Source organism: Octodon degus, unplaced genomic scaffold, assembly GCF_000260255.1.
Source record: "Octodon degus isolate 3935 unplaced genomic scaffold, OctDeg1.0 scaffold00218, whole genome shotgun sequence".
In the NCBI taxonomy this organism is placed as follows: domain Eukaryota; kingdom Metazoa; phylum Chordata; class Mammalia; order Rodentia; family Octodontidae; genus Octodon; species Octodon degus.
This window is the reverse complement of record NW_004524794.1, coordinates 3054480-3073850: the sequence shown is the minus strand read 5'-3', so window position 1 is coordinate 3073850 and position 19371 is coordinate 3054480. Positions and strand designations below refer to the sequence as shown.

Sequence of the window (19371 nt, the reverse complement as noted above, 5' to 3'; positions counted from 1 at the left end):
GCTGCCTTAAGGACCGGTCTGGTGCAGCAGGTGGAGCTGGGGATCCAACCTTGGTCCCCTGCGCCTGACTTGGTTGGCCCAAGCAGGCACTTTAGACAACTGAGCCTTTTCACAAGCCCTACCCCCGCTGCAAACTTTTAGCTTTTCTCACTCTTTCAGTTTCAGTACTTTGAATACATATATGAATATGTATATATATTCAATATTTGTGTGTGCTTTTTGTTTTTACTTTCTTTTTGTTTTTTCTATATGCTGTTCTTATACTTCTTAGATCTATAATTTAGTTTGTGCAGTTATTTTATTTGCATTTTAGGAAAGGGTCTACAGGGTGTTCAGGGTCTCAATACTAGATTGGACTCATAGTGATCCTCCTGTTTACAGCCTCCCAAGAGCTGGCATTAGAGGCATGCACCACCATGCCATCTCAATCGCTTCTCAGTGCACCCTGGCATGGCAGGCCATGGGAATCAAACACCCCGCCCCTGTGCCTGCTTGCAGGTGCTTTAATCTGCTGAGCTACTTGGCCAGACCTGTGCTGTTATTTTAAAAAATTCATGGCTATTATTTTTCATTAAATCTTCTATACTGTTCCCACCCCTGGGATGTCAATTACATTTAAGTTTTAGACTACTAGATACTTTTCCACAGCTCCTTAATATTTTCCCTCACTCCATTCCCTTTCCCTTTGCTTTTTGTATGATTTCTATTGACCTATCTTCAAGTTCACAATTCTTATACTGCTTGTGTCAAATCTAAAGATGAAGCTGCCACAGATGTTCAGTATCTCAGTTATTAAGCTTTTAGTATCCACATTTTCCATTTGATCCATTCTTAATAGCTCACCCTCTCTGTCTCTCTGTCTCTCTGTCTCTCTGTCTCTCTCTCTCTCTCTCTCTCTCTCTGCTGAAATTGGATATCTGTTCCTGCATGTTGTCAAACTTTTCCACTAGAGTATTTAACACATTAATTATGGTTATTTATATTCCATTTTCTGATAGCTCCAAAATCTGCATAACATCTTAATATGATTCTTTTGATTCTTTTTCACTTGGCAGTGTTTTCTTTTTTCTTGCTTTTCCATATGCGGTAGAAATTTTTGTGGCAGGCATTTTGTGTACACCATGAGAGACTGAGATAAGTAAATCTTTATGCCTGGAAATGGACACTGGGGACATTGGGTTAATCTAGGCAGAAGCTAAGTGATATTTATCATTGCTGTTATAGATAGTCCCAGGCATCAATTTTGACTAAAGCAGTGTGTGTTAGAGCAGCAATTGATCTATCATTGAATTATTCTTAATATATGTCCCTCCTATGGCTTTGGTCTCTCATTTTTTGCTTTCTCAAATAGACTGTCTGTCTGTCTGTCTTCCCCTGTCCGCCTTTAAACTTTCTCAGCTATATTGCTACATCCCAAGAAGACTTAGAGTGCATCAGTTGTCAATTTGTACCACACAGAGAAAGACCTCTTGTCTCCTATGATTAAGGTGTCCGAGCACAAGCTTTGTGTCCCTGCCTCTCACACATGCGGCCCGAGGAGTGCTACAGCTCCTCTCCCAGGTGCAGATTTGGGTCCACCTTACGTTTTTTCTCTGTCCCAAGAAAATAAAAAGCATTTTTTTGTTCTTTTCCTTGGTGGCAGTGAGTTATCACCTGGTCTTGAGTTGGCAGTAAGTGCTGCTCTTCCAGTAGCAGTTTAGTCCTGTTTTACACGGATAACAGGGGGAGGAGGTCTGGGTAGTTTTGTCCTTTCTTTTAGCAGTGGTCCTCCCACCTTCATACCGCTAGCACAAGGGACAGCTTTGAGCAACCTTGCTAAAATTTGTGTGTGATTACACAGGGAGGTCTGCGGGGAAAGCCTATAAACAGTTCCAAATTCTTATTACACTGAACTTCACCAGTTAACTCTTGCTTACTTCTTATCAGTTAGACAACCATTGGTGGTATAACCATTTTTGCAGAATTATTTTATTATTAAATAGGTGTACCTACCACATCTGGCTTCTCCTTGTGGGCACCTATCTTTGCTTACATAAAAGTTCTTTAGTTGTCCTGTGACTTTAACTCCCCGAAATTTCAAAACAGCTATGAATGTACATTTATTAGAGATTTTTGTTACTGTATGGATACAAACAATGATCTCCCTACGTTTTTAACATCTCACACTAAAATCAGACATATATATCTCCTGAAAAAGTAAAACACCCGGTATAGCTACTGTTGTTCTATAAACCTACAAAAGAGCTATTGTTTATTTTTTTTCCAGACTGAGCACAAGTCTTACATTTTATTACTTCAAAATTGTAAATTCAATTGTAAATTTTCATACACATAGTATCAAAAGTGAAGCAATATTCAGATTTACCTTCCACAGAATTATAATGCAGTTTGCATTTTCCTGTGTTCATTTTCCATTTTGTAGTTATCTGTTGTATTAGGTCAGCTTCCACTGGTGGTATATTGATGATTTTTGCCAATGACATTAAAGGTTTTCCATCTTACTCTAATTATGACAGAAATGCTTTTCTGAAGTTTATGAGAATGTGCTTAATCTAGGTACATGTATGCATTTGTCTGCAAATTTATTATCACAATAGAAACCCTGGTTCTCTAAGAACAGAGCATCAGGTAAGCATTGGTTTACTCATGTAATATTTGAAGCATCTTTGTCAGATGGAGGCTTAAATGCTATTTCAAAGCTAGTTATAGATAAGTTCTCACTGCTGTTGAAACTTGCACCATGCTGTGTCTAGGCCTGACAAAGAATGAAACAAAGAAATAAAATCAAAGGTGTCTCTAAACAAGAGTAATAAATAATGCAAAGGTCCTGTGTAAGATGGTAGCAACAGGAACAAAAGGGAAATGACAGCAAATAAGCAGGGAATTCAAGAAAGGGAATCACTCAGAAGGCACTTGGAAAAGTGCATTTGAAACATCAGCTTTTACAAAGTATTAGTGCTATCTGGCCTTCATTCACAAATCATGTTGCTTTTTCCCTAATTTGGAGTTTTATTTTATTTTATTTTATTTTTTCCATAATTTTATTGAGAAACAAATAGCAATGAGACAGTTTCAAACCAAATTGGTAGGACAGTTTCAATAATTAACACATTGCATACATTCTTCCTAGTGGTTAATTGCTGTACAAGATGCAGACTTGATATCTTATTTACAAACACCATTAGAACAAATCCCTCTATTCATTAAGAGAATGTAACTATATATCTACCCTAACCAATTTGAATACACAGATAAAAAATGGACATTCATCTGTATCCCCTTTTTTTGGTTAAGTTCATCATTTAAATATTATAGGTGTGTAAACTCAGTAAAATATTCTAAAACAGTCCAGTAGTCAATAATAGTATCAGGTCTTCTGTTTAACTGGCAATGTCAGAAATTGTTGACCTGAGTCCCCTACTGCTCATGGCTTTACTTCTTATCCTTTGTTTTTATACTTTTCTGCTGGATGGTTAAGACCAAGGTAAAGCAGGACCTATGCAACAAGAGTTGTAGCTTTTGGGTCTGATAAGGTCAGTGAAATGCCCTCAGGATTCATCCTGAGATCCTGTACCTCAGATTGTAGAACCTTAGTGTCAGCTATGTGGATGAGTCACGGCCATTGCTTGGCCAATGTACTCTCCGTGAAAGCCTGAGAGAATGTTTTCTCTCATAATTTGGAATTTTAAAACTGCTATTTAGCTGTAGAAAGAGAAAAACATGATTGAAAATCAGGGGGATAATTTAAACAATTAAGAGGGAAACATGATGAAATTTAATTCCAGGCCGAAAGCTGATTGATAGTTCACAGAACATGTTGATTTTCAAGGATAAATTAAGGTAAAATCTGCAAAATTTTGTGTGAACACTTAATCTTTCTGTCATATGTAGCAAACATATATTTTCTTTGTATTTTAGAATAGTTGTCCAACTTTTTATTCAACAGGATTAAAACAGTTTCAGGCATGTGCCCTAAATGTTTAAATAGGCCTCTTCATGATGTAAAAATATCAGCTGGCTGCTTCAGCACCAGTCACTGAGAATCAGCTCTGTTCACTCTTGGCCCCTGAGGAATGATTCAGCAAAATTGGACAACTGCCTTTAATAGAGTAATTATAAATACTACACATTAGTTTTCCTCAGACATTGGGAAAGATGAAGCTATGTTGTGAAATACAAAGGCAAGGTACCTACATTTAATTATTTTTACTAAATCATTAGTGTTTCATGTATATGAAGCTTGCTGTTCACACTTTTCCAGAGAAAATTTATCTACAGCTTATTAAACTTTGGAACTAACTTGTTAAATTTCAGAATATTCATTTATTAATTATTAATTAATATTCATTCATTAATCTTTGGAAAAGATAAAGATGCAAGCCTATTACAAGCATGTTTCAGGGGGCCAGGGAGATGGCTCAGTGGAATAAGCACTTGCCTGGCAAGTGCAAGGGCCTGAGTTCAATCCCCAGTTCTGCCAAAAAAAAAAAAAAAAAAACAACCATGTTTCTGTAATTTGAAAGTCTTACAGTTGTAATTATAGTCACAACATAGAAAAACAATAACTAACAAACTCAGTTCTTATATTCTGTGTTGTTAGGACAGCATTGTTTTAGTCTATTCTCTAGCATTTTATTCAAATATAAATTTCAACTCACCTAATTTAGAACTAGCCTTACTAATGGCTGTACCATCTTATTGATGGAAACTGATTACAGTCTTAAAAACACAGACAAATAGGAAATCGAAAAGTCAATATTATTTGAACAAATGATGCATATTTTAGCACTTAAATTAAGCGGTAATATTAATATTCTAATAATTTTCTAATAATATTCTAATAAGTTTCAGGCTACTCCTCCTCCCAAAGTTTATTATTCCTCAAACATTTCCTCAGAAAATGAAAAAATAATAAACAAGACTATATGATTTCCCACTAACTTTGATTATTTGTAAAAATCTAAAAGAATATTTTAGTGATCCTGTTATTTAAAAGTTAGTAGATGTCAACCAAGATGGAGATGGGAATCTTGTCCTATCCTCTCAGACTTTGTAATTCTCTTGTCATCTACAGCACCCCCCTTTTCCTACATTCTGCCTTCAGATAAATTAGTTTCCTGGTTATATTTTTGAGCCAGCTAAAGTGACAGCCAAAAAGCAAGGAAGTACTTAGAGGCAAATATGGAAAGAAAGAAATTTGTTAGATGTACTTTTAAGAAAATATGAGTCACATTTTCTAATACAGGTAAGAGGGTGACAAAACTATAATTAGCAATCACCTGTAAGATCTTAGGGCTGGCCAAATAGCTCAGTGGACTAAAGCACCTGCAAGCAGGTACAGGGGCCGGGGATCTATCTCTGGGCCTGCTGTGCTGGCCCCACCCCCGGGGCATGCTGAGATGGGAATTGAGACTGGGCGTGGTGGTGTGCCCCCATAATCCCAGCTCTTGGGAGGCTGTAAACAGGTGGATCACTCTAAGTTCGATCTAGTAGTGAGACCCTGAACACCCTGTAGACCCTTCCCTAAAATACAAAAAAAAAAACAATCTGTAAGATCTCTAGCTAGGGTAAGAAAGAAGAGGATTACCAATAATATTTTGATGTTCATGTGCATAATAATATCATTCATTCCTGCTACATGCTTTCTTCGATAATTGCCACAATTACAATACCTAAAAAGACTCCATTAATGTGTAATTCAGAGATCTCCACACACTTGACCAAAGCAAATGTAATACTTAGTATTCTAATCCATTACTTCTACAAACTTGCTATTTCCAAGTCTTTATGTTTAGGAGGGAGACATCAGTTTTAAGGTGCTCTTTACTGATATACAGTACTTAGGAATTTAAGATCCTTTGGCTTAGAGAAGCAATAAATCATTATTTTCCTCTCTGATATTAGGAGGATTAATTCTCATTTCACTAAAAGCCAACTCTGAAATCTCAAATCACCTCTTCTTTTTTTCACATTACAGTTTGTTTTTGTGAAAATCAGAAATATGTTTAATATTTGTGGAGATACTTTATTATGCTTCATATTTCTATTTATAATTTCAGAGCACATGGAATGAATTCACATCCTCAAAATTTTAGTGACAGTGTCTGATTAACAAAGTCATAGTTTACCTCTAAGGCTACACTGTACAGCACTGATTTCTCCTTTTTTTTTTTTTTTTTTTTTAATTTCAGGAATTGAACTCAGGATCTTGCACTTGCCAGGCAGGCGCTTGACTACTGAGCTATGTCCTGGCCTTTGAGTACCTTTTAAAAGAGGAAAATCCAAAAGCAAATTATTTTTCATCTCACTGAAGACTTGTTAAAAGTTTATTTTTAATCAAACAATTTTTACATACATAGAGGAAGCATACTTCCAATGAATGTTAGAAATTTAGTTGATAGATCTATAAAAATAAAAATATTGAAGGACAAGTTGAGATTTATAATTATCTGACTTTAGTAAACCCTGATATATCTTTTTTTTTCTTTCTTTTTTTTGGTGGAACTGGGGATTGAACTCAGTCCCTTGTGCTTGCCAGGCAAGCACTTGTTCTACTGAGCTATCCCTCTGGCCCTGGTAAACCCTGATATATCTTAAACATACCTTTTCTTTACAATAGCAGTTCTTTCAGACACAGCTTTATTCATGATTCCAAAACTTCAAAGTTCTTTCATAGGACACAAAACAATCAAAACATCTTTTTTGGGGTTTGCGGTTTAGGCAGTTTATAATGTTTCCAAGTGCTACACTTGGTGACTGTCATTTCTCATGTATTTCCCTGATCACAGGTTTCTCCTGCCAACAGTGAAGAAAACCAGTGTGCAAGGTACAAAAGCACAAGACAGTACCTTTAAGGTGCCTTTAGCATCACATTAAGGTGCATCTATTGGCATTTATTGCTAGGCATTACAGTTAGAACCTGTGGGTGTATTGTTGTAGCAGTCAACAATGTAGGTAAATAAGCATGATTAACTGATAGATGCTGGTGTGGGAAAAAAGAGAAGACATGAATGGAATGGGCAATGACAAGCTCTTTCTCAAAGTCTGATGGCACTTTGGAGAGCCTACGTATTCAATTTACATTTACATCTCACATTGACAAAATGTTAGTGTTCAAGCAGACAAGCTGTCACATAAATCTCCTGAACTGAAATTCAGATATCTGACTCTGCCAAGATGCATGCATTTTAATACAACTGAGAAAAGGTATAAAATCTGGGCTGTCTATCTCAAAATTTATAGATTTATTTCAATTTTCTAAGTATGATGACTTAGAAATAAAAAAAATGGTTAGAAAGTCAGGTTTTCTTTAAATTCACTGAAGCTCTCATTAAAAAGGGTAAATGACACCTTTGTATGATATGAGAACTCTGCACTGTTAAGTAAAGGAAGTTAGGATTTAAGAAACTTAATGATTCAGTTGACAGACTACCATTGTTGCAAAATAAAAATTAATTAAATTAGAACCACTCTTTCTTTACCTCAGACTTTGAGACAGTGACTCCCCGTGCACTTGGCCATATTGCAACGCAGCTTTTTAGATGAGCTGAGTAATGACAAAATAGGTAAGGAAGAGGCAAAGGGAACCATTTACTACAAACACATCATAGGTAATATACAACACCAGGGATTGCATATTGACCTCTGGGCACTCGGTCTCAATCAGCATGCCATGCTACAGCACAGGAACACAGAGTCATGTGTACAACACAGAGCTGAATTTCAGAGACTCACATAATTGCCTGCGAGAAGGTACAGGAGCACTTCCATAAGCTGTGCCCTGGAAACAAAACAAATTTTTTTGGAGCATATGATGTCAGCATCAGTAACAGTAAAAAATGATGATGAGATGAATACAGAAAATGAACCAAAAACAAAATAAATAAAAATGGTTTAACGGGCTGTTTTGTAAAACTAAACCTTATATTTGGAAGGAAGGAAGGAAGGAAGGAAGGAAGGAAGGAAGGAAGGAAGGAAGGAAGGAAAGAAGGAAGGAAGGAAGGAAGAAAGAAGTAATATTTGAGGAAAAATTAGTGAAATACCAAAATAAGAAAGTAAAATAAATGATTACAATAAAGACAGAAACATTTAAATTTGACAAGACGTTAGTTTGTGAAAAGTAGAACACATGATATTTATGAAATGGCCTCCTTAAAAAGTAGGTTCCCTTGCACCAATTCCTTAGCTGATGCAAACAGATTTTTCAGACTTTTAAGCTAAGCAGTCCACTGTTGCATTTTTCTATTCCTACCTCAAATGTTATATAAGGCTGAAAAAAAAGGGTTTCAATAAAGTAATCTCACTCAACGTATCAAAAATTTGATCACTGAAAAGCATTGTGATTTAGTAGAGTGCAAGGTATTAAATGAAAATATTTATTTGTACAGTAGACATCCAAGATAGAATAACAACCTTTGTAATACCTGCTATGTCCCTCCAATTAATGACATTTTTAACAAACACATATTGCATTTTAAATTGTGTATTTTTATTCCAGATACTGTACTGGTACAAAATTATGTTACAATATACTTGGTTGGTCTTTTAAATATTAAGTAAATGAAAGTTTCTGTAAAAGTCAATAGTTTGTTATAGTAAAAATAAATCACAAATGACAATTTTTAAAACTTTTTTTTTTTTTGGGGGGGGGAACCAGGTATTGAACTCAGGTACTTGTGCTTGCCAGGGAAGCGCTTATTCCACTGAGCCATCACCCCGGCCCCCTGAAACATTAATATTTATTTGAATTTTTCTCTGTGAGGTTCATAGGTACAGCACATGAAAACTAAGGTCATTTATTTTCTGCATTAGTGTTCGAGATAGTTACCATATTTTACTTTTGTCTATTATTACTCCTATTTTTGCTGATGAGAAAATTTTTAAATGATTAAATAATTTTAGATTTATTTTAGAATCAGTTAAGATGCTATGCAAGTTTTTAAGGCTAACTAATTAGTCAAAGTGGGAAATGTGCAAAATGATGCATATTTCTGGCAAAATTTAATAAATTTTGCTTGTGCTAAAGAGGAGTAAATGTTAGTACTACAACTTTGACCTGTATATTAAAGGAGAAATTTATCTTGTAAAATATTTGCATGTATATGATAAATAAAATATGCAGGTATCTTCTTCAAATTTTTATTTAAGAATATGATCTTTATTTTTGGCCTGGTTAAGGAGAAGCATGTCCTTTTGGCTAAGGTCAATTAGGATTTGGTTGGGTAGCCATTAATAAATTTAATCTGCAATAGCAATTAATGAGTAAACTATATCAAAGAACTGCAACTTTTTTTTTTTCCAGAACCAGGGATTAAACTCAGGCTCTTGTGCTTGTTAGGGAAGCACTTATTCTACTGAGCCATCTCCCTGGCTCAAGAACTGCAACTTCTGCTTAGGAGAATCTAGTACCATACTCAGTAAATTGGTATATAGGGGCTTAGGTGTAAATTACTAGTGCAATGCAAGAAAGAAACTTAAATACACTTGTATTTACTAGAAAACTACTTCCAAATCCTAAAATATGTTAGAACTTGTTTTATTAGAGATTTAAATGTAAAAGTATATTCAAATTCATTTCTCTAATAAACCAGAAAAATAGTTATCACTGAAAGTAAACAAAATGGAAAAGCAGCATATTTTTAAGGTCATGATGGAAGAATTAGCTTCCTAATTTCTAAAACATTGTTGAGACAATTCATGGGAAGGTAGGGCGATTTTAGGGGAAGGATAGCAATCAAAGCGGTGAGTATGTGATCAGCTGTGCAATATCACATTAAGATGGAATAAAGTCAGCTCATGCCATCCAGATGGAAAGGATTCCCAGAAAGACCCGTGAAAGAACGAAGACCTGGCTAAATCAGAAAGGTTCTAAATTGGAGAATTCACATATATGTTTATCTGACTCCAGGGCACAAACTCACTATGCAAGATTTGCTATTAAACTTGGAATGGTGTTTGGAACCTTTTAAAGCTTCATTACTCTTACAAAAGACTAATCATATCCACCTTTATGGTTTTGTTTTGTCAGAGATAGGTGTTCCACTGCAGTTAGAGAAGCTGTATTTGGAGAAGTCTTTAAAGGACCTTTTCATACTTGATGCCAATCCAAAGATTGTAGGTAGTTGAGTTCAGGAAAATAATCCAATATAGACCAATAGTCCATAATAGTAGTGAGCTATCAGCACATCTGGCAATTGTCAGAAGTTGTTGACTTGAGCCTTTTACAGCTCAGCATAATAATATAGCTTTATTTTTATAGCTCATGGTTACACTTTTCTGCTGAATGGTTAAGACCAAGTTAAAGCAAGACCTATATAACTAAAAATGTAACTTTTGCTATCTGACAAGGTCAGTCAAATCCCCTCAGGATTTACCTTGGAACCACATAGAGCACCTTGTAGATCTTTTGTCAGTGTCAGCCATCTGGATGAGTCAAGGAAGCTAGGAAGTTGATTAAAGGTGTGTAGGTGGGACTAGACCTCAGTGCCTAAAGCGAACGATCTACCTCAGTCCTGAGACAAAACCTTTCTGGTTAAAGTCAGCTATTAGTCACTAGGAAACCTTGTGTAATATGTTACTAACTTTGCAAAGGTATAAATGAAATACCATTTTGTTGTGAAAAAAATATATATGTATGTATACACAAAATAGTTATGATAGATATTCTGCTACTTTCTCTTAGTTCAATGAGTCGAAAGGTTTGTACTAATATTGTTTAGACAAGATACCATGTCTACATCTTGCCCTCTGAATAACTACTATTAAGACAATATGCAATGTATTAATTATTGCAACTGTCCTACTAATTCATTGCTATTTTATCTTTTTTTCTCATTAAAGTGAACAAAAAATAATAGTTAAAAAAGAAAGGAAAACAAAAAAGACTAATCAATATTTATAACGTATTTATTCAGTTATTCTTTTGAACTTTTAGAGCTTTGAATGGATTACCAGAAGTCCATTAAATAAAAATACCAAATAAATAAATACAATATTCTGAATATAAAGTTCTATTATTAAAACACATCATGGGAAATAAATATCACATTAATTTCGTGTCTCAATTTCTAAAGCCTCAAGCTATTGGGCTAACTCACTAAATGTTCAAAATTAGGTAGTTTCAGAAAAACTCACTAAAATCCTGACAGACAAGTTTAAATTTTTATTCACATCCAAACAATATAATGCATGATATTTTGTATCTATTAAATTTCTTTCTGATCATACTTTGAATAGGCGATTGCTTTGTAGTTTTAGTTTTTAATTACATTTTCAGAGTAATTTCATTTAGTTATATGCTTAGTTCAATGGAATATTTGGAAATTAAAAATTTTATAATACATACAAAGACCAAATCATGAGAAAAAAAAAAAAGAAAAGAAAAAAAGACCAAATCATGCATTTCAAACATGTTTCTTCACTGGTTCTAGAGTTTAAAAAGTGCTACATATGCATCCATTAACAGTGAAAGACAGGGCAGGGCAAATAGCTCAGCAGATAAAGTGCCTGCATGCAGGCACAGGGGCCTGGCATTCAGTCCTGGGCCTGCCCTGCTGGCCCCACCCTTGGGGCATACTTAGAGGGCAACTGAGCCTGGGCGTGGTGGTATGTGCCTGTAATCCCAGCTCTTGGGAGGCTGTAAACTGGCAGATCACTATGAGTCCCATCTAGTAGTGAGATCCAGAACACCCTGTAGACCCTTCCCTAAAATACAAAAAAAGAAAGAAAGACAGCACACAGATTTTTTTACAAGTCAATTTGGATTAGAAGGTCAGCCAGATAGCTCACAGGGCCAGCCAGATAGACTAAAGCGCCTGCTTAGGTAGAGCACAGCGCCCAGGTTTGCAACGTGGTGCACTGTGCCAGCCCTGCCCCCAGGGTGAGCTCAGACAAAGACTGAGACTGGGTGTGGTGGCGTGTGCCTATAGTCCCAGCGCTTGGGAGGCTGAAAACAAGAGAATCACTACAAGCTGGATCTATGTAGAGAGACCCTGTAGCCCCTGTACTAAAAATACATTTTAAAAAATGTTAAGCATGGATTGGGGTAGCAAATAAAAAGATATTACCAAAAGGAGACTAATAACTGCTAGAAAAGTTACCATGTTTATGAAAACTGTTAAGCCTAAACAGCTTTTTACCTATCAAAGGAGATGTAATGACTAAACTTAAATTCCCCAGTTTATCCTTACATTTTCATTCTAAAATGTTGATTTTTTAAAAAATCCATCTATAATTTGAAACTATGAATTGAGACCAAAATTAACAATATCAATACATCAAAGTCAAAGTATAGGATTTGTTCCCATAAACCATGGTAAACACTAAGCCAATGTGGAATTTCATTGCAGTTTTGGAAGTGGTGGTGCATATCCTACCCCTCAGGAGGCTGAATCGGGAGGCCCTGAGTTCAAGGGCCACCTTGGCTACGTAGTGAGTTCAGATCCACCCTGAACTACATAGTGAGACCCTGTTTAAAAAATAAAAACAATAAGAAAAATAAGAGAAGCAAAAAACAAAGAAAACAAAAGAGAAGTCACAGAATCAGCGAAGTCTATGGTGTAACTCTCAGTACAAGACCAAAGGCCTGAGCTCAAGAGTCCTGAAGGCCAGAAGAACCTGGAGTTCTGCAGTCCAAGACAGCAAAACAAACAAACAAAAAAGGAACAAAACAAATTAAACAAATGAAAAAACCCAAGAGATTAATAAACCCAGTAGAGAAGTCCTCCAGACCAGATTATATACTTCCTGGGTTTCACTACCTCATTTACCTAAGAATTTTTGCAGTCCTTTAGCTGTTTCACATGTGTCAGCCTATTAACAATGAGCACATTTGCCAAGTGAATGCCATTAGCTCCACTTTATGTTACACCTTTCCTTCATCTCAAATAGGAAAGAAGTTAATTCTCATGGCTACAGTATCAGGACAGGGCACCGACAGGCACAGAGCGGAATCCAGTTGGCCTCGCCTTCATGGAGCAACTCTGCCACCCCCCAGAGCTTCTTGATTGGGGCAGAGCCCCAATCAAGTTTGCTGCAAATGATGTGGGCTTGGTGATTTTCTTTACAATCTAACTTAATTGTAAACAATGCCAGCATGAGCACAAGATTTTAGAACAGGAAACAAATATAAAAGCCAGAAATGCAGAAAACAAGGGAATAAATAGGGCCTTAAACAACACACCAAAAAAATGTGATGAACATCTTCCATGCCTCAGTAATCCTCTAGAGCATTTAATAAAAACAACCCAATTTAGGTGTAGTAAAGAATATAAAGAGCATGTAATCTGGTTGGGGTAAAGAAGAACATATAATCTGGTTAGGGTGACAGTCAACACCATTGTAGTTGGGAGAAATGTTAAAGTGATATCTCAACTCTAATTACATAAGAAAAGAGCTCTATTTCAGACCTGAGGCATACACACAAAACAAAACGATGCTACACATGGGATACAAATATGAATACAAGAAAATTCTGAAATAAACTTTAATCTAGAACCTCAGGCCAAATGGTTTTCAGAATTCAGAAATTATTCAGACTTTACCAAATTACATTCCTAGCTAAGTGTAGAACAAAAATAATCAAGAACATTAATATTTCTGCAGCAAAAATGTAGCCCCATTGTTATTAAAGAGTTACAAATAGCTTCTTGGCAATTCGGATCAGGCCAGATCAGTCACCAGGAATTCACAAAACAACTTTAAGTTTCCAAGGAATTTTATTTTCCCACTTTTGCATTCGATCTTAGAATTAAAAATAAAAAGATTAAAGATCTATAAGATTATTAAAAATTACCTAACTAGAAACAAAGACCTATGGAATTGGAAATTAAAATTAAAGTTTAATTGCATTGCCTTAGACTCTTCCAAAGTTAAAATTAACTTGGTATTAAAATAATTTTAAGAAATACTTACTTGTTCAAGAAAATAAATATTGGCACTTAGAAGCATTTGGTCTTTCTGAAATGATCATTCATGAACAAATTTAGCATTGGAACTATTATTGTATATACACATGAAATATGGTTTAGTTAATATAACGATTTTGAATGTTATAGAATGGAACAACTTTAAATAATTCCAGGACATTTCTGTTGAACACTTAAATATTATGGGCTTTCACGATTTTATATGCAATTTCTATTTAAATTTATAAGCATAACATCCCCCACTATATATATATATATATATATATATATGTCTTTAAAGACTAATTAAGGTACCTGTGTTAGGGCTGGAGTGATAGCTCAGTGGTCTAACTGCCTACCTGGCAAGAGCAAGGACCTGGGTTCGATTCCCAGTACAGCTTGCCGTGCAGGCCACCCAAACTGGGCATGGTAGTGCATGCCTGTTATCAGCATGGGGGAGGCCGAGACACAAGGATCACTACAAGTCTGAGGCACATAGTGGGACCCTGTAGCAAATAAATAAATAAATGATTTTTTAAAAAAGATATCTGTGTTAATAGTTAAGGAAATATGAAGTCTATAAAATAATTAACAATTCCTCAAAATAGTATAAGAACTCAAAAGAAGAAATACAAATAGAAAAGTATAACACAACCAAAATTGGAAATTACTTATGTGTTGCTATTTTAGGTACCTATATTATATAATATAGGTACCTAAAATGAATGTAAATTATATGCTTACTTAAATTCTTGCTTTGATATTATTTTAACCCTCCAAAATTTAATACATTAAAATATCACCTCTATTAAAATTTGCCTTGGAGCGCAGAGCTGACAAAGCCTATCCTTAGTGTGCCCCCTTGGTTGACACACAGTGATAAGACACCTGCTCATTACTCAAGGCAGGCAAAGCACAGAACTAGCAAGGGATAAGTGCCTTTAAATAGGCTGCAGCTTTTATATGCAGACTGTTATCTTTAACCAACCCAAAATAGTGGTAATTAGGCTGAATTTCTACTGCTAGCATCTCAGACCTCATTTCAAAAATAATTTTTCAGCCATGTTTTAAATTTCAAGGTAGTGTTGTGAAAACTGAGATGATAAAGTGTGTAAGATTAGGTGTCAGAGCTCTTGTGATCTAACAGAAGAGGAAGAAAGAGAAATAACAAGGATTTGTGAGACACTTCACTTTCTCAACAGCCCACTAGAAAATCAAACAGGAAAACTTGCAAGGATAATAATGACTCACCTCCTTGTAGCTCCCGAGCAATGCTGCTCTAGCTAAATGCTTCTGTTTCTAGAGAAATAGCTTCTGCAAAACTGGTCAAATTAAATGCAATCCTACTTAGCACACTAGCACGGTAAAAATCCACCACATATATTTTAAAAAATACTCTCAATATTGCTTTTCATATCATCAATACTAAAACATTGCTAGGTGTATGAAACGTATGTAATTGAGTTACATGAAAATTCAAAATCGGTTTTCTTGGATAGACTAAGCCTTAAATTCTTTTCTTAAATGAGATCCTTTGGAAGTTATTCTCTGCAATTTTCAATAATGTTTTCCCTTCTGTTTTTCAGGTAAGAAACTTAGGAGGTGAATATGGATCCTGATGAGAATCCACACTGAGAATATGATATCCAGTGAAATGCATTATGCAAACACAAATGCCTCTGCATGCTTCCTATCACTATAATTTATAGCGGCAATCACAACTTACTGTATTTCCTAGGGATTTCCCAAGGCACAGCCCTAGGCAATCAGTTCCTCCTAGCTAGTCATAAATGTCCTGTGTTTCTTTCATTGCTTAAATATTGCCTTCAGCCCTTTTCTTTTATTATAGCCCTTTGGGATGGAGCGAACCATTTCCCGAAAGACACTTATCAAGGAGGTTGACGTTTGCAACAGTAAGAAGAGGCATGCGCTGTGTATTAATATGAGGGCCTGAAAGATTTGATACGCATTCTACTAATTATTTTAGAGTTCTCTATTCTTACTTTGAGTTCATTTACTATCATTTGAAATTAAAGTCTTTTAAATGTCAGTACTTTTTACACTAAAGAAGCAAGGAAAATAAGTTAATGCTGACAACAGTCTATTAAGGATTTTTTGAAGCAGAAGCAGAGATAAAAATGTTCTCTAAACTTAATTTTTTCTCATTTAACACAAATAATTTATACACTTTTTTTTAACAGAAATAGGCCAGAGGAGGAAAAAATGCTTTCTCACAAAGGGGAAGAGCATTCCTTGCAAAGTAATCTAAATATTGATTCTTTTTATTTATTTAATCATTTCCCCTCAAAATCTCAGTGTTGTCAAGTTTTTCTAAAACATATAGTTTGTACATTTCCCTATATATTTCATATTTCTCCAGTATTGAATTAGTTTATTTGATAGCATTGAAAGTGACAATTAAAAGCAGAATAAACAGCTGTAACAGAAACAGTTCATGGAGCTAATATGAACAGTTCTGTCACAAAGATCACCAGATGCAGGTCCACAAGCTTCCCAAGGACCCACGGCAATGGAATTAACCCAGCAGGCAGCTTAAGTGAAGGCCTTTTATAATCTAGAGTGATCAAATGTTTGATCCGCTTTGTTCAATACCCGTTTGTAACACAGGCATATATTTTGACAAAAGAATTTGCTATCAAAAATTGTCCTTCTTCACTTACCTGAAAGTTTCTATTTCAGTAAGACAAATGTGTTCTGTTGTTGTTTTTATATATACCAGTATGCAATAATTCATTGATATATAAATCATTTCTTATTCAATATTTATTTATTTATTTATTTTTGGTACCAGGGATCAAACTCAGGACTTTGCACTTGTCAGGCTGAGCTATCTCCCCCACCCATCAATATTTTAATAATACAAAGACTTTTTTAAAAACAAATACTTCGTATTATGCTCAATAAATTACTATTATTCTGAAGAAGACTTCTAAAGTAAGTACAATGCTGAAGAATGATTTTGAAGGCCAATATTAAGTTTTAGTATTTAATAAGTAAATTAATCTCTCACAGGTTGACAATTTAAAGTCTTTGCCTATTGAAAATTGCACTGAGATCTTTAAGGAAATGTCCTAAATTTAATTTTGATATTCTTTATGGCTTAGTAAAATCAGTATCAAGCAATCAGTTTATACATAACTACAGCTAATTATATCTTATATCATTTTATTACCCCAAACAGAAAAGATAAGTGTAGAAAAATATATTAGAAATATACAGACTAGTTTTACATCTTTTTAAATACATATAACCTTAGTATTTTAGTAAAATTTATTATTAATATGGGCCTTATCTTCATACTCATAATCAGGTTTTATTTTCAATAATCACAATCATGCTTTTTTTGTGACAGTGATGCCTGGGTAGCGCCACTATTACTCTGTGGAGAGGACTGTTGGTATTGGCGAAGTTGAAGTTAGGACTGGAGGGACCTTGCTGTCTTCAGTCAAGTTGAGAGTATAAAAATGCAGAGCAGTAAGACCTTTAACTTGGAGAAGCAGAACCAGACTCTAAGAAAGCATCATCAGCACTACCACCAGCAACACCAGCAGCAGCAGCAGCAGCAGCAGCAGCAGCAGCAGCAGCAGCAGCAGCAGCAGCAGCAGCAGCAGCTGCCACCACCAATACCTGCAAATAGGCAACAGGCCAGTAGCCAAAACAAAGGCTTGACTATTGACCTCAAGAACTTTAGGAAACCAAGAGAAAAGACATTTGCCCAATGTAGCTGCCTCTTTGTGGGCAATCTTCCCACTGATATCACTGATGAGGAGATGAGGAAACTATTTGAGAAATATGGAAAAGCAGGAGAAGTTTTCATTCATAAGGATAAAGGCTTTGGCTTTATCTGCTCAGAAACATGAACCCTTGCAGAGATTGCCAAAGTGGAGCTGGACAATATGCCTCTCCATGGAAAACAACTGTGTGTGCACTTTGCCTAGCAGAGCGCATCTTTACAGTACAAAACCTTCCTTTGTACCTGTTCAGTGAACTACTGGAAGAAGCCTTTTCTGTGTTTGGCTCGGTGGAAAGTGCTATGGTCATTGTAGATGATCTAGGAAGACCCTCAAGAAAAGGCATTGTTGAGTTCTCAGGGAAGCCAGCAGCATGGAAAACTCCGAACAGATGCAGTGAAGGGTCTTTCTTGCTGACGACATTTCCTTGGCCTGTGACTGTGGAGCCAATGAACCAGTTAGGTGACAAAGGAGGACTTCCAGAAAAGCTTGTTATAAAAAACCAGCAATTTCACAAGAGGCAATAGCAGCCACCTGGATTTGCACAGTCTAGCTCCTTTGAATATGAATATAGCATGAGCTTGAAGGCACTTACTGAGATAGAGAAGCAGCAGCAGGATCAAAGGGACTACAACATCTAGAAAGCCAGTGAGAAGTTGGAGATGGAGTTGCAGGCTGCTTGCCATGAGCAACAGGTTATGCTGATGAGGCAGGATTTGAGAAGCCACCAAGAAGAACTTCAGAGAACGGAAGAGCTGCATAAACAAGAGGTCCAAAAATGAAAGCAACTGGAGCTCAGGAAGGAAGAGGAGCATAGGCTCCATGAAGAAGAAATGCGGTGACCACAAGAAGAGATGATGCTGGGACAGCAGGAAAGATTTAAGGGAACCTTCCCTGATGCGCAAGAACAAGAGATCTGATGGGCCAGATGGCTATGGGAGGTGCTATGGGCATAAACAACAGAGGCGCCATGTCCCCTGCTCTGTGGCCAGCTTGTACCCAGTTGCTCCAGGGCCTGTCACTACGGTGTCCGATGGAACCTTGGGATTGACGCCACCAACAAGTGAACCCTTTGGCTAGGCTGCTATGTTGAAAGGAACTGTGGCAATTGGTGTAATCCTTCCTGCTTTCAACTGTGCAGCGCCTGGAGCTGAATTTGCTCCAAACAAACGTCGCCGATACTAATAAAGTTGCAGTATCTAGTTTCCTGAAACCCTTAAAAGAAGGAACCCTTTTGGACTAGCCAGAATTCTACCTTAAAAGAGCATTAGGGATTCCTCCTGATAGTGAGGTCTTCCCTGCCTGTACTACTCTAAGGGAGTGAGCTGGGGGCAGAGGGCAAGGGAGGGGTGATGTTTAACAAATTCTGAGTGGTTTGTTTAATCGGTTCTATGTGACGCATTCCCGAAATTTCAAATATAATGAATTGTTAAAGGCCGGGGGTGGGGGGGAACTTAGAAGAAAAAGATTCCTTAGAGTCCCATTGATCTTGAGCATTCTGGGTTTTTTGTCCATCATGTTTCATTTACTCTCTACACCCCTCACGTGCAGAGACACTGCCACATACAGCACAAAAACCAAACATTTCCCAGTGATCTTAGCCCCATTGCTCCATCTGCTCCCAGGTGAGAGTTCAGGGAAATGTCCATGGAGGCCACAGACAGCCTATGTACAGTGCTGTTATATCCCCTAGATTACCCTTTCATATACTAAAG

The 19371-nt window shown here is 36.2% G+C and overlaps 1 pseudogene; it reads left to right on the top strand.

Annotated features, from left to right (window-relative positions):
- Nucleotides 1-17389: 17389 nt before the first annotated feature.
- On the top strand, nucleotides 17390-18841 carry LOC105744065 (annotated as a pseudogene).
- Nucleotides 18842-19371: the final 530 nt, after the last annotated feature.